The sequence below is a fragment of the Kogia breviceps genome, chromosome 7 (genome assembly GCF_026419965.1).
Source record: "Kogia breviceps isolate mKogBre1 chromosome 7, mKogBre1 haplotype 1, whole genome shotgun sequence".
NCBI classification, from domain to species: Eukaryota; Metazoa; Chordata; class Mammalia; order Artiodactyla; family Physeteridae; genus Kogia; species Kogia breviceps.
The window spans coordinates 16,758,104-16,770,764 of NC_081316.1; positions in this window are offsets into that span (position 1 = coordinate 16,758,104).

A 12,661-nucleotide genomic window follows, 5' to 3' on the forward strand; every position below is an offset into this window, starting at 1 on the left:
TAATACATTTTTGCATGATAAAGCATTCTTTCTCCCTCTGAGCATGATCTCCCTGTAACAGACAACCTGAGTTTTTCATGACTGCCAGAATCTGGGGTGGTTTAATGCTGTATTCCTACTATATAGTGTTTTTGTTTTTTTAAATTACTGTTGAAAGGAAAAACAGTTAAGAACAGTGGAAAAATAGTTCTAAAACTTTAAAAAGGTGTTTTGGAATGATTGAATTTGCTGATATTTCAACATTACATTTTTTGAAATTATTTTTGTGTGAGTTTCCACTCAAATGTCTCTCTGAAGCCACATAGTCTGCCCTGTGTCATTGACAAAGTTATACTGCTAACACAGCGTCAGGAGTTGTACAGTAGTTTTTTAAGAGTGATGCTTTAATACACTAGCTTTCTGTAGCCTTCGACTTTTTTTTTTTTTTTTTTTTTTTTTTGGCTGTGCTGCATGTCTTGTGGGATCTTAGTTCCACACCAGGGAATTCCCATGTAGCCTTCCACTTTTCATTCTGTTGAGTAAACTGGTTAGCATCCACCTGAGAGCTTGCTTTGCACATTGTGAAGTACTCACTGGTTACCTACTATGTGTACGTACCATGTGGAGAATAAAGATGATTAAGTGCCTGTCCTTACTTTGCCTACACTGGCAGCTTTCTGCGTAGGCAATTTGGGTGTGCAAATAACTGGTATATATGTTAGGTGGAGATAGGAATGGTTACACCATTCTGTTGTGATGGCATCTGGCTAAGCCGGATTCTGGATGAGTCAGAGGACTTAGGAGGGCAGTTTTCAGGATGATACTGATTGGATGCTAGATTAACTTTCACTTAAAAGTCATCCACACACCCTCAAAATTGGGGTTGACTTGGAATACTAAATTAAACCAGGCTTCTTATCCTAGAGCTACATCAGCAATAAGCTAGATGTTAGGAGGATGGAGTAGCGAGAGGTAGACTATTTGCATTGTGGTATTAAATGCTGGTGCAAATTAGTGAAGTAAAGTTTGCTTAGTACTGGAATTCTCCATGTGGCCTCATGCTGAGGCAAATGCAATTCCCAGAAGAGAGGCAATGGGAAGTCCCAGGACTGCTTTTCTACTTTGGCTTGGAGAACAGTACTCTAGGTTGCAGCAAGGGAAAGTTGAGTTCTAGAATGGAATGACTCAAAGACTGATTTTAAAACTTACCATATTTGAGTATCTTGAGGAAATTTTGGTTCATTTGAAGAGTTAGCTCAATTGCTGATAAGAAAATAGAAAATAAATGAAAAAATGTAAATGCTAATTCCAGAGTAAACAAAAACTCATAATTAGGGGCTCTACCGAGTCATAATCATGGCAGCGTGATTTATATATTTAATAAAATAATTGTCACTAAATTGGGAGAATAGGGAAGTGTGGATGGGTAAGTAATGGGGTGAGTAAGAGCAGAACTCAAAGTTTCATAATAGAAATCAATAGATGGGGACTTTCCTGGTTTCCAACGTGGGGGTGTCCTGGGTTTGATCCTTGGTCAGGGAACTAGATCCTGCACGACACAACTAAAAAAAAAAAAAACCGCATGCCACAACGAAGATCCCGTACACAGCAACGAAGATCCCACGTGCCTCAACTGAGACCTGGCGCAGCCAAGTATTACCCCCAAAAAATTAATAGATAATTTCTTAAAGTGGTAAATGAAGAACAATGAGCATCTTACTCAGACACAAAGGTAAGGAACGCTGAAAAGAGCTAAGATCTGTTGCTTCTGGGGAGGATGGGGCAAGAGACTTCTGAAAGCCTTGTTATATATTTGCTTTGCTAAATCATGTTTGTGGATAATTTTGATAAAAATAAGTTTTATGCTAACGGCTTTTTTCTGACTTAAGTCTGAGATGATGGCTTAACTTAGGAAACCTTCCAACTTGTCACCAAATGCAAATTTTCTGACATGAGTAGGGCCTAGTATTATTCACTGGCAGGTAAATAACACCCCTGAGATACAGGATAGGGGTGGTGCTAGCAGTTTGTCAAGGAGATAAGACACCAAAGAAGGAAGGGGCTTAGCTAATGGTAAGTAAATCTTAAAGTCGAATTGAGTATGTTAACTACTGCTCTTGTGTTCTCTAACTTGTCAAGGCCAATAGGGAAACGGAGTACTATGCTCTTAGTCCACTGGGGCAGGTGCTTTTAAGGGCGAAGCCTGCTGGTTCAGTAGAGTACCTCTATTGAACATGCTGAATTGTTTGTACTCAGTTAAGCTATGAGATGGGACCTCTCTCATTTTCACTATGTAAGGAATATTGAAACCAGATTGAGTTTGGAACTTCCTTAGTACCTGGGGTCCCCAACCCCCAGGCCGCGGTCCGGTACTGGTCTGCATTATGAACTGGTCCGCACAGCAGGAGGTGAGTGGCAGGCGAGTGAGTAAGCGAAGCTTCATCTGCCGCTCCCCATCACTCGCATTACCACCTGAGTCCCCTGCCCCCGGTTCGCGGAAAAATTGTCTTCCACGAAACCAATCCCTGGTGCCAAAAAGGTTGGGGCCGGTGGTATAGACCGTCCAACCTGATCTGTTCCATCTAGGCTATTGCAAGGGGGAGAAGGATAGTTTTTACCCACTAGCTCGAGCTGGACTAGGACATTCTGATTTTATTTATAGACTTGAAGTGGTTTGAAGAGCAGACTTTGGGAGTAAATGATGAAAAGTTTTTTCTGGAGAGCCAGAGAAGCAGCCTGGGAGCTAAGATGCCCAAAAAGGTTTCCTGTAGAATTTCAGCATGGCACACACATCTTGTAAAGTTCAGGATGCCCAGCAAAGATAGGGAACCAGATTTTGAATATTTACCTCAATTAAAAAATTATGTAATGAAATTAATGAGGTTATAGGATATATATTCCCTAATTTCCCCCACATTTTTTAATATCAGAAATTTGACTATCTTAATATCCATAGTTTAATTGGCAGTGTTTTGATTTTAGTGGTACATAAAATAATGATGCATCTTAAAATCAGTGATGACCTTAAAATCAGTGGCATTTGGATTAGATGAAATACGGTTACTTTGCATGAGTGCAAGTGTATCTATCTGTAAGTTATATTCCCAGAGATGGAATGGCATTTTACATTTTGCTACATGTCAGATTGTTCTCAGAATTTATTCCTTTTTCAAATGTTTCTTTAAACCCTCATCAATGCGTTTGTTGATCTTTCCCAATCCGATGGGTTAAATGGTATCTTATTATAGTTATACTTAATGTCTATTTTTATAATGAATGAGGTTGATCATCTCCATGTTTTTAAGAGCCATTTGTATTTCTTTTTTGTCTTTTCATATCCTTAGTCCTTACCTTTTTTTAAAAATTGGGTCTTCATGTTAACTAACTTGTGGAAGCAATGTATATGTTTAGGAAATTAGCTCTTTGTGGTAGGAGTTGCTAGTGTTTTTTCCAGTTTGTCATTTTATTCATGATGTTTTTGCCATGTAAGAAAATAAAATATATGGTAGTTGAATTTCCAGCCTTTATTCTTAGGACTTCAGGATTGGCATCATATTTGGGATTTCTGCACTTGAAGAACATAAGAAAATTCTTATTTTTTTCCTGATACTTTAATGGTTTCATTTTTTAACTAAAAATTTAATCTATTTGGAATTTATTTGATACAAAGTATGAGGTAGATACCTGACTTTGCTTTCTAGGTGGCCACTCAGCTGGGGACCAAATTGAAAGAAATCTCAATTTAATTGCAGTAGAACTAAAGGAATGAAAATAATGTTAGAACACTATATTTCCTCTTCTGATTATAAGAAGCAAGAAATTTTAGCACTTTTCATGAAAGACTGGAATGAACGGGGATACAGATGCATCCTACCTACTCTAACAGAATCTGCTTATCCAGGGGGAACCACTGCCTTAGACCCATTATTAAATCACAGTCTGTAGGGGTTGGCCTTGGGGGAGAAGTCAACCCTGGTTGTAAATCTGTGCCTAGAGTGCTTTGAATAATGTATTTAGGCTTTACTTTATAGAGTAGAGATCGGATTTGTTGTGGTTTGGCATGCCTGTCCTCCAGGGATTCAATCTGTAGGAGTCAACCCACAGAACCTACCAAACAACCAGTAGTGCTCCCCAATCCAATTGTGACAATGCCCAGGACTTCTCTAATAGGATTGAACCTACAGGGACCCAATCTGCCTCTATTTGTCAAGATGGATGAGAATGACATTTCTCTCCTCACCTATTCCTTCTCTGTCTTACACTGTTTCCATCTCTGGTGGACAGCATGCAGAACAATTGGGGGTAGATACACAAGTTTTAATCCCTTAACTTTTGAAAATTTTTTTCTTTGTCAAGTTATCCCCCCTTGGCAATCCAAAACAAAGCTTATTTGAGGATTGCTTTTTTATTTTTTTTACTTTTTAATTTTTTTTTATTTTTTTTTTTTTCCTTTTTTTTTTGGCGAGGGGGTACGCGGGCCTCTCACTGTTGTGGCCTCTCCCATTGCGGAGCACAGGCTCTGGACGCGCAGGCCCAGCGGCCATGGCTCACAGGCCCAGCCGCTCCGCGGCATGTGGGATCTTCCCGGACCGGGGTACGAACCCGTGTCCCCTGTATCGACAGGCGGACTCTCAACCACTGCGCCACCAGGGAAGCCCAAGAGGGTTGCTTTTTTAAAAAAAATATTTATTTGGCTGCGCCAGGTCTTCGTTGTGGCACTTGGGATCTTCGTTGCAGCATGCAGGATCTTTTAGTTGTGGCAGGCGGGCTCTTAGTTGTGGCATGGATGTGGGATCTAGTTCCCTATCGCACCCAGCCCCTGTATTGGGAGTGTGGAGTCTTAATCGCTGGACCACCAGGGGAGTCCTTATTTGAGGTTTTTAGAACCACCTCATATTTGGTGAAGGAGCTCTTCTACTTGATCAGCAATAAATCTCTTCCAGTTTCATATAGGTGCATTGCCATATTTGGCCTGTTCTTATGTTTGCTATTTTGGAGTTTACTTATGTCCCATGGCCTTTTTCTTAAATTAGGCTTTAAGACTATTGGTAGCCTTTTACAATATGCAAGTTATCTGGCTGGAAGACATACCTTAGACTTACCAAATTATGGGCCATTATGTTGGCCTAAGCGGAGATCTTATCCCCCAGATTTCCTACGGGGTGGAAGACTTTACCCAACTGGTTTTCTGCAATGGTTGTGTAGGTCAAGCTACAGCTTATTAGCAGATATCTTACTTTCTTGGTGCCCAAAGCCATGGTTTTGTGGGGGTTTTTTATGGTTTTGTGGGGTTTTTTTGCGGTACGTGGGCCTCTCACTGCTGTGGCCTCTCCTGTTGTGGAGCGCAGGCTCAGCGGCCATGGCTCACGGGCCCAGCCGCTCCGCGGCATGTGGGATCCTCCCGGATCGGGGCACGAACCCATATCCCCTGCATCGGCAGGCGAACTCTCAACCACTGCACCACCAGGGAAGCCCAGCCATGGGTTTTTTGTTTTTATTTTCTCCTCTTGGTGTCCTGTTCGGCTACATTCTCGTGCTGCAACAAGAACAGGCTTTTTAATTTTTTTTAACACCCCCCCACACCCCCTGCCGCAATTTCACTAAAGTTTTTGGCTCGGAGTGTATAGACCAGCATTCTTACTGTTTGGTCCAATTTTTCATCAGAGATTAATTTCTTACGTAGTTAATATAACTTTGGATTTAGAAAGAGTCATGTTAGAACCATACTGATTTGCTTTACCAAAGTAAAGAATGAAATAATAAACAGTACCTGGGCATCCTCCAAAGTCAGTCATAAATTAACTTAGTCATTAAGCAATTTCTTTAAACAAATTTCCTTTAGGTTTTGGTGTTGAATGTCTCTCTCTTTTTTTAAAATAAATTTATTTATTTTATTTTTGGCTGTGTTGGGTCTTCGTTGCTGTGCGAGGGCTTTCTCTAGTTGTGGCAAGTGGGGGCTACTCTTCGTTGCAGTGCGTGGGCTTCTCTTTGCGGTGGCTTCTCTTGTTGCGGAGCACAGGCTCTAGGCGCGTGGGCTTCAGTAATTGTGGCCTGGGGGCTCTAGAGCTCAGGCTCAGTAGTTGTGGCGCACAGGCTTAGTTGCTCCGCGGCATGTGGGATCTTCCTGGTCCACGGCTCGAACCCCTTTCCCCTGCATTGACAGGCGGATTCTTAACCACTGCACCACCAGGGAAGCCCTTGAATGTCTTTTAAGATAGCAGATGGATAAGAAACCTGGTTGGCAGTGTTTTTCCCATTCATCAAGGGGGAATGGGTAAATCACCTCAGTGGTGCACCATTCTTAAATGCCAGTTGATGCAGAAGTGTGTTTTGTTTTTTTGGTTTGGAGACAGTCCTTCAAAAATGCCACCCTGGAGGCTTCCCTGGTGGCGCAGTGGTTGAGAGTCCGCCTGCCGATGCAGGCGACACGGGTTCGTGCCCCAGTCTGGGAAGATCCCACATGCCACGGAGCGGCTGGGCCCGTGAGCCATGGCCGCTGAGCCTGTGCTTCTGGAGCCTGTGCTCTGCAACGGGAGAGGCCACAACAGTGAGAGGCCCAAGTACCGCAAAAAAAAAAAAAATTGAAATTTATTTCTTATCTTCAACCCAGCCATCTTCTGTCATTCCAGATTGCTTTCTTTAATATTCCAATCCTTTTGATCCCATTGGAACTTCCAATTCATTGATTTTACTTTTCATTGTCCCTCACCCTCTAATATTATCACCTCCTTATCCAACTTGAAAACCATAGCCAATCACTGTCATTCCTTTGCTACAGCATCATTTTTCTTGCAAACCCAAAGCCTACCCAGTCCCCAGCTTTATCATACTTGGCAAAACCACAACCCAGATTAAATGCAGTTCATCTATTCATTTGTCTGACTGATGAGGCTGAAGGTTGCTGGAGAAAAAACAATCTCAGTGACTGCTCTCACTTTGAATAAATTATTACAAACGTTGTATCTTGTGTGGACCCATAATTCTGCTAGGCAGAATTAGAGAATAGGTCCTTGGTCCATTTGCCCTCCCATTCACTTCCTCTCCTCTCATGCTTATTTACCTAATGAATGACAGTGCTTCCCACCTTGCAGAAGAAACGGAAGCAATCAGAATAGAATTAACATTCTCAGCACACCTATTCACCTTCAAGCATCCCAATTACCTGTGCATTTATCTAAGGCTAGTTGCTCTACTTATGCATTAGGGCCCTTCTTGTTCCTGTAGTTCTTTTCCTCTCATGTCATCCATTTTTCCTTTTTATTAAATCAATCTTGTTAGCATTACAGACATTCTGTCATTCCCATTTTACAAATGTCTTGACTCTGTTTCCCCTGCCAGTTATCACCACTTTATTTCTTCACTTCCTTTTGTACAAAACTCAAAAGTGTTTTATGTGGTTTCTTTCTCTAACGATTGCTTTCCATTTTCTCTTAAACCCTCTTTAGTCAGGGTTTTACCCCTGCCATTCCACAGGAATGTTGCTAATGATTTCATGCTAAATCGTGAAATGATCTTTTCTTAAACGTAAAAAAGGTTAGGGCTTATTTCTTGTTCATGCCACATGTCTATTATGGTTGACATGCTGGTGGTTTCTCCTCTTTGTTAGTCTCACCACCCAAACTAATGGAAGCTCCACCATCTGAAACTTCTACTCCAACCCAAGACAGACAGTGAACATAGTAAATAAGTAGACTGTGTGTTAGGAAATAAGAGCTTTGCGTTAAAAAGGGTAGAGTTGTGTAAGGAGGACTGGGAGAGCTAGAGCAATGTATGTGGGTGTAGATAACTGAGAAATTGAGATTTAAATAGACTTGAATGAGGTGGAAGTTGGCCATACAGCCCTCTAGTATTCCAAGTAGAGAACTGCTTGAGCAAGGGCCTGGAGGTGGGATTGTAGCTGGCCGGTTCTCAAAGTAAGGAGGCCAGAGGCAAGAGTGGAGTGATGGGGTGGGGGGGGAGGTAGAAGAGGTCAGGATCATCTGGGGTACTTTTGGTTTTTACTCTGAATGAAATAGTCTTGCATTGTTTTTAAGCAGAGGAGTATCATGATATGATGCACTCTGGCTGAAAATGATGGTTATACCCACATTCAGTCCTTTAGGAAATCTTATTGGCACTACTTATTAGAATCCCCCTGTTAATACTCTAGTCAGAGCCACCAGCATTTCTCACCTGGATTTCCTAAATTCCTTACTAATTAATGTCCCTGCTTCTACATTGTCTACAACCACAGTGATCCTTTTAAAACGGAAATCAGATAACATCACAAAATGCTCAAACCCCCTCTCCCCCCAGGGGCTTTTAATTTCTTCAGAGTAAGAGTCCATGCCAAGGTCTGTAAAGCCCTACATGATCTGCCCCCTCCTCCTCTTAGCTGACTTTGTCCTACTCTCCTTCGCTCACTTGGCTTCAGCCACACTGTACGCCGGAATTTTTATACATCTTAGTCGATGCCAGGGCCCTTCCTCCCTTAGTATTTGCACCAGCTACTCCTCTAGATAGTCCTTAAAGGCCTGGTTTGTTTGTTTTAAAAACAGATTTGGGATTTCAAGGTGGAAGGGAAGCCGATAAGTTTTCAGGACTGTTGACAATTAGGCTAGGGCCCTTCTATTATCACCAATTTCCTTGGCTTTACCCACCATCTATATTCCAGTCCCAAACTTTCTCCTCTATGCTCAGGCAAGCTGTATGTGTCTACATACGAGGCCATAGAAGCTTGATACTGAATCTATACCCATGGTTTCCTCTAATTTGGATAACCCCCAATCTCTCCAAATAGTTATATGGAGTTTCTCTTTGGGGACAGTGGTCCTTGGTAAATGCTACCGTTTGTCAAGAGGAAGGGATCAGATGAGGAGAGGAAAACTTGATTATATAAGAAGTGACAGTAGGGGAGGACCTCTTGCTGTTGCTGTTACCGACATTGGTTGGGTGTTTTCATGTGCTAGAAACGGGACCTCTGCAGTTTCTGTATGAAATCACCCCACCCCTTCCTTTCAATTCCCTAGGGCCTACAGTCCTAGAAAAATTGAACCAGAGAATTGAACCTTTTAATTCTCCATGCCTACTACCTAAGGCAAATGGTAAGGCTGGAGTTCCCAGCGTTCTCCTGGGCCCTCTTCTCTCTACACGCTCTCTGTCTAGGTCAGTGGTTCTCAACCACTGGTGATTTCCCCTCTTCACTCCTCACCCTTTGCCTAGGACATTTGACAATGTCTGAAGTCCTTCTTAATTGTCAAAGTTGGGAGGATGCTACTGGCATCTAATGTGGGTGAAGGCCAGGTATGCTGCTAAACAGCCTACGATGCACAGGATAGCCTCCTCTCCCACACAAAGAACTACCCAGCCCCAAATATCAGTAGTGCCAAGGTTGAAACCCTGTTCCAAGTGATTTCAGTAGCCGCCTTGGCTTTGTGTACCATCTAAAGTTGTGCTGTCTAGTATAAGAGCCATAGGCACATATGGTGCTGTGAGTATATAATACCCATGGGATTTCAAAAGCTTCGTATGAAAAAGAATGTAAAAATACTCATTTTTTGAAGATCATATGTTGAAATAATATTTTGGATATATTTCACCTATATATATATGTGAAATTCAATATATTATTAAAAATAATACAATTTCACCTGTTTCTTTCTACTTTTAAAAATGTCGCTATTAGTAGTTTTCAATGATTACGCATGTGGCTTTTGCAGCTCACTTTATATTTCTGTTGCATAATGCTGATCTAGATGCTGAGGACTCAGATTTACATCTCTTGTCCCAAATCTCTTCTCTGTGCTCAAAGTTCAGGGATCCAAAGACCTGCTTGAGCATTCTCCTTGGTTGTCTTAACAGAATATCTCAAACTTGATGGGTGTGAAATGGAACTCCTGAGTCTCCCCACTCCAAAATAATTTCTCCTCCAACCTTCCCTATTTCTTTAAATGGTGTTACTGTCCACGTAGCTGCTCCAGCCAGATTCCTGGTAGTCATCCTTGATTCTTCCCTCATTTCTTATCCCCCTTGTCTGTCCCTTAGCATATTTTATATCAAATGTTGCCACTTCTGTCCATGTCTTTGCCACACCACAGTGGAGACCATGCAGCCCCACCGGGGCTATTGCAGCGGCACCTGGTCTCTCTTTTCCTCCTTCCTTTTTTCCCTCTGGTCATCCTTCAACTTAATCTCCATTCAGTAACTTAGATAGAAATTAGATTGTCGCTCCAGAACTCCAGCTTCCTATTGTGTTTAAAATGCCAGTCCTTAGGCCTTGAAATATCTGGCCTCTACCCCGTACTCCAGTGTCATCTCAGGTCCCCCACCCGCCTTTCTCTAACCACACTGGCCCTCCTTTCAGATCCTGTTCACCAAAAACTTTCTTGCCTCAGGGCCTTCTTTCTACCTGGAAGAACTTTCCCCTTGACCACTTTAAGATTAATTTCTTACCTTCAGGTCTCAGCTGCAGGATCAAGCATCCGAGCGCCCTCCTTGACAGCCTCTAAGAGATGCCCCCTTATTTTTTGCTACCACTTTGCCCAGTTTTTGTATTTTGTGGTACTTATCTCAGTTTCTTTGCTTACTCATTTAGTGAATATTTTCCTCACAGAATTGTAAGTTAGGGGGGATAGGAAACTGCCCCAGTGCCTGGCAACAGTGCCTGACGTGTAACAGGCTTTTAATAATAAATCTGTATATATGTAAGCTATCATTTGAATGATGTGCTCCTCCTGGGGACATACTACCCTCTGCCCTTGCCCTCATCCATGCATTGCCCTAGCAGTTACCAGTCACTCAAGGAGCGGAGCGCCAGCGTAGGACCAGACGCGGGGGTAGGACTGGAGGATTCCTGGGTGGCCCTTGTTAGGGTTGGTGTTGTGCCCCATCGCATAAGTCAGCAGTCAAGAAAGGCAGAGGTGGCGGAACTGATAACCTCGGAGGGCCCTTCAGCTTTGCGATTTGGTGAGATCCCTAAGGGCAGGGCTTGAGTGGGTTTGTGTCTAGGTCCCACAGCTGGGAAAGAAAGGAGGGGGAGCTGGAATCTTTGAAGACTGAAGAGGGAGTGATGACAGCTCTCCTCCCGCTGCTAGCTCCCTACATGGATAGGGTGGAACCCTCTCTTTTGTTTGCACATATCACAGTTCATCTGTGATAATGGCCAGTTGAGTGCTTTGCATTTACTCCGAACAACTCTAAGGGGAAGTTTACAACTCTCAAGAGGAAGTTTACGATGAGGAAACAGGCTCTGAAAGGTTACATTGCATGTCTAAGACCACTGAAAGGGCCTGGATTTAAGTTCTGGCTTAATTTAAGTCCAGCTCCGGAGCCTGAATTTCAGCCATTAGTTTAGTGAGTGTCCCGAGACATGTGGCAGTGCGAGCTCCACTCCCAGTCACACTCGGGGTTCTGACTTCCCTGCAGGGTCCGGACCTCCGAGCTTCCTCCAGCCAGACCTGCGCCGGCCCATCTTGAGCTTGGCTCACCTTGTCTGGTCCAGTGCAGTGTGGTTCCGGGTGCGGGGATGGGGGGCGGTGGGCGTGGGGCAGCAGTGGCATGGCCTCTGGAGTGTTGGCCACTTACTCAGCTTAGGTGGTCTTGGCCCAAATACCTCTTTGTGTCCCTATGGAGAGGCGAGGTATGATTCACAAACAAAGCCACTGAAGCGTACTGGCCATGCCCCAACGTGGAGGGAATATAACGGTACTTAGGGTGGGGAGGGCCTTTTCCCTAACCACTCATTTTCCTAATTCTCATAGCCACTGCCCTGCCTCTGAGATACCAGAGCCAAGGGCGGGCCAGGACCACTATCACTGGAAGTCTAGTTCACCTTGCCAAATGCAGAGGCTTACCCCGCCCCCGAGTAGGGTAGATAGAGTCTGGCCTTAGGACTGCTGGGTACCTTTGCCAGCTGTTCGTCTCCATTTCAGTAGCTTCTTTCTTTGGCTTTCTGCTGTGGCGCATAGGCAGTAGGAATCGGGGCTCTTTTTTCCTCACCACTGTGTGTGTGGGGGGAGGGTGGCCAAATTATTTAATCTTTCTAAACTTCAGTTGCTTTAATTACCAGGGGAGCCAAAGGATGCTACCTCATTGGGTTCTTGTGGATTAGTAGAGATAATGGGTGTCATTAAATCCGTAGGGCTGTTGTGCGGTTTAAATTTGGCCTGTATCCTCAGAGGGCCTGCAAACCTAAGACACTGCTGACTGAAATCTTGCCAGACCTTTCCCTCTTCCTTTGTGGGTTCCTGGGACTGAACTGTCATTTCTTGCACTTTGGTTCTCCTTGGCAATAGAGCTTAGCCCTGATCTTAAGAAAGCCTTGAGGTGGGTTCCTCTGACAAAGCTGACAGCTCTTCCTAGAAATGTATTTTTATTTCCTCCTTCCTCCTCCCAGGTATGCCAGAGACACTTCATCTCTTAGGCCCAGATTTGTGAGCCAAGTTCTGACAAGCCACGAGGCCAGTCTTAGGCACGTTGCTTCCCTTTCCTGGGCTACCTTGCAGCCAGCAAACCCTTTCCTGCCCTTTGGACAAGCTCTGTGCAGTGCATTGAGTGCCCTGCGGGCCTCTTGTCTCTCTGTGCCACACTGTCTAACTTTATCGTGTGGCCAGAGATTGGAGGAAAGGGGAGATTGGAGTCCGCCACAGGCCTGAGGCAGGGTTCGGGCTGCAGTGGTCTCAGCGTTTGCCAGGTTGGAGCTGTG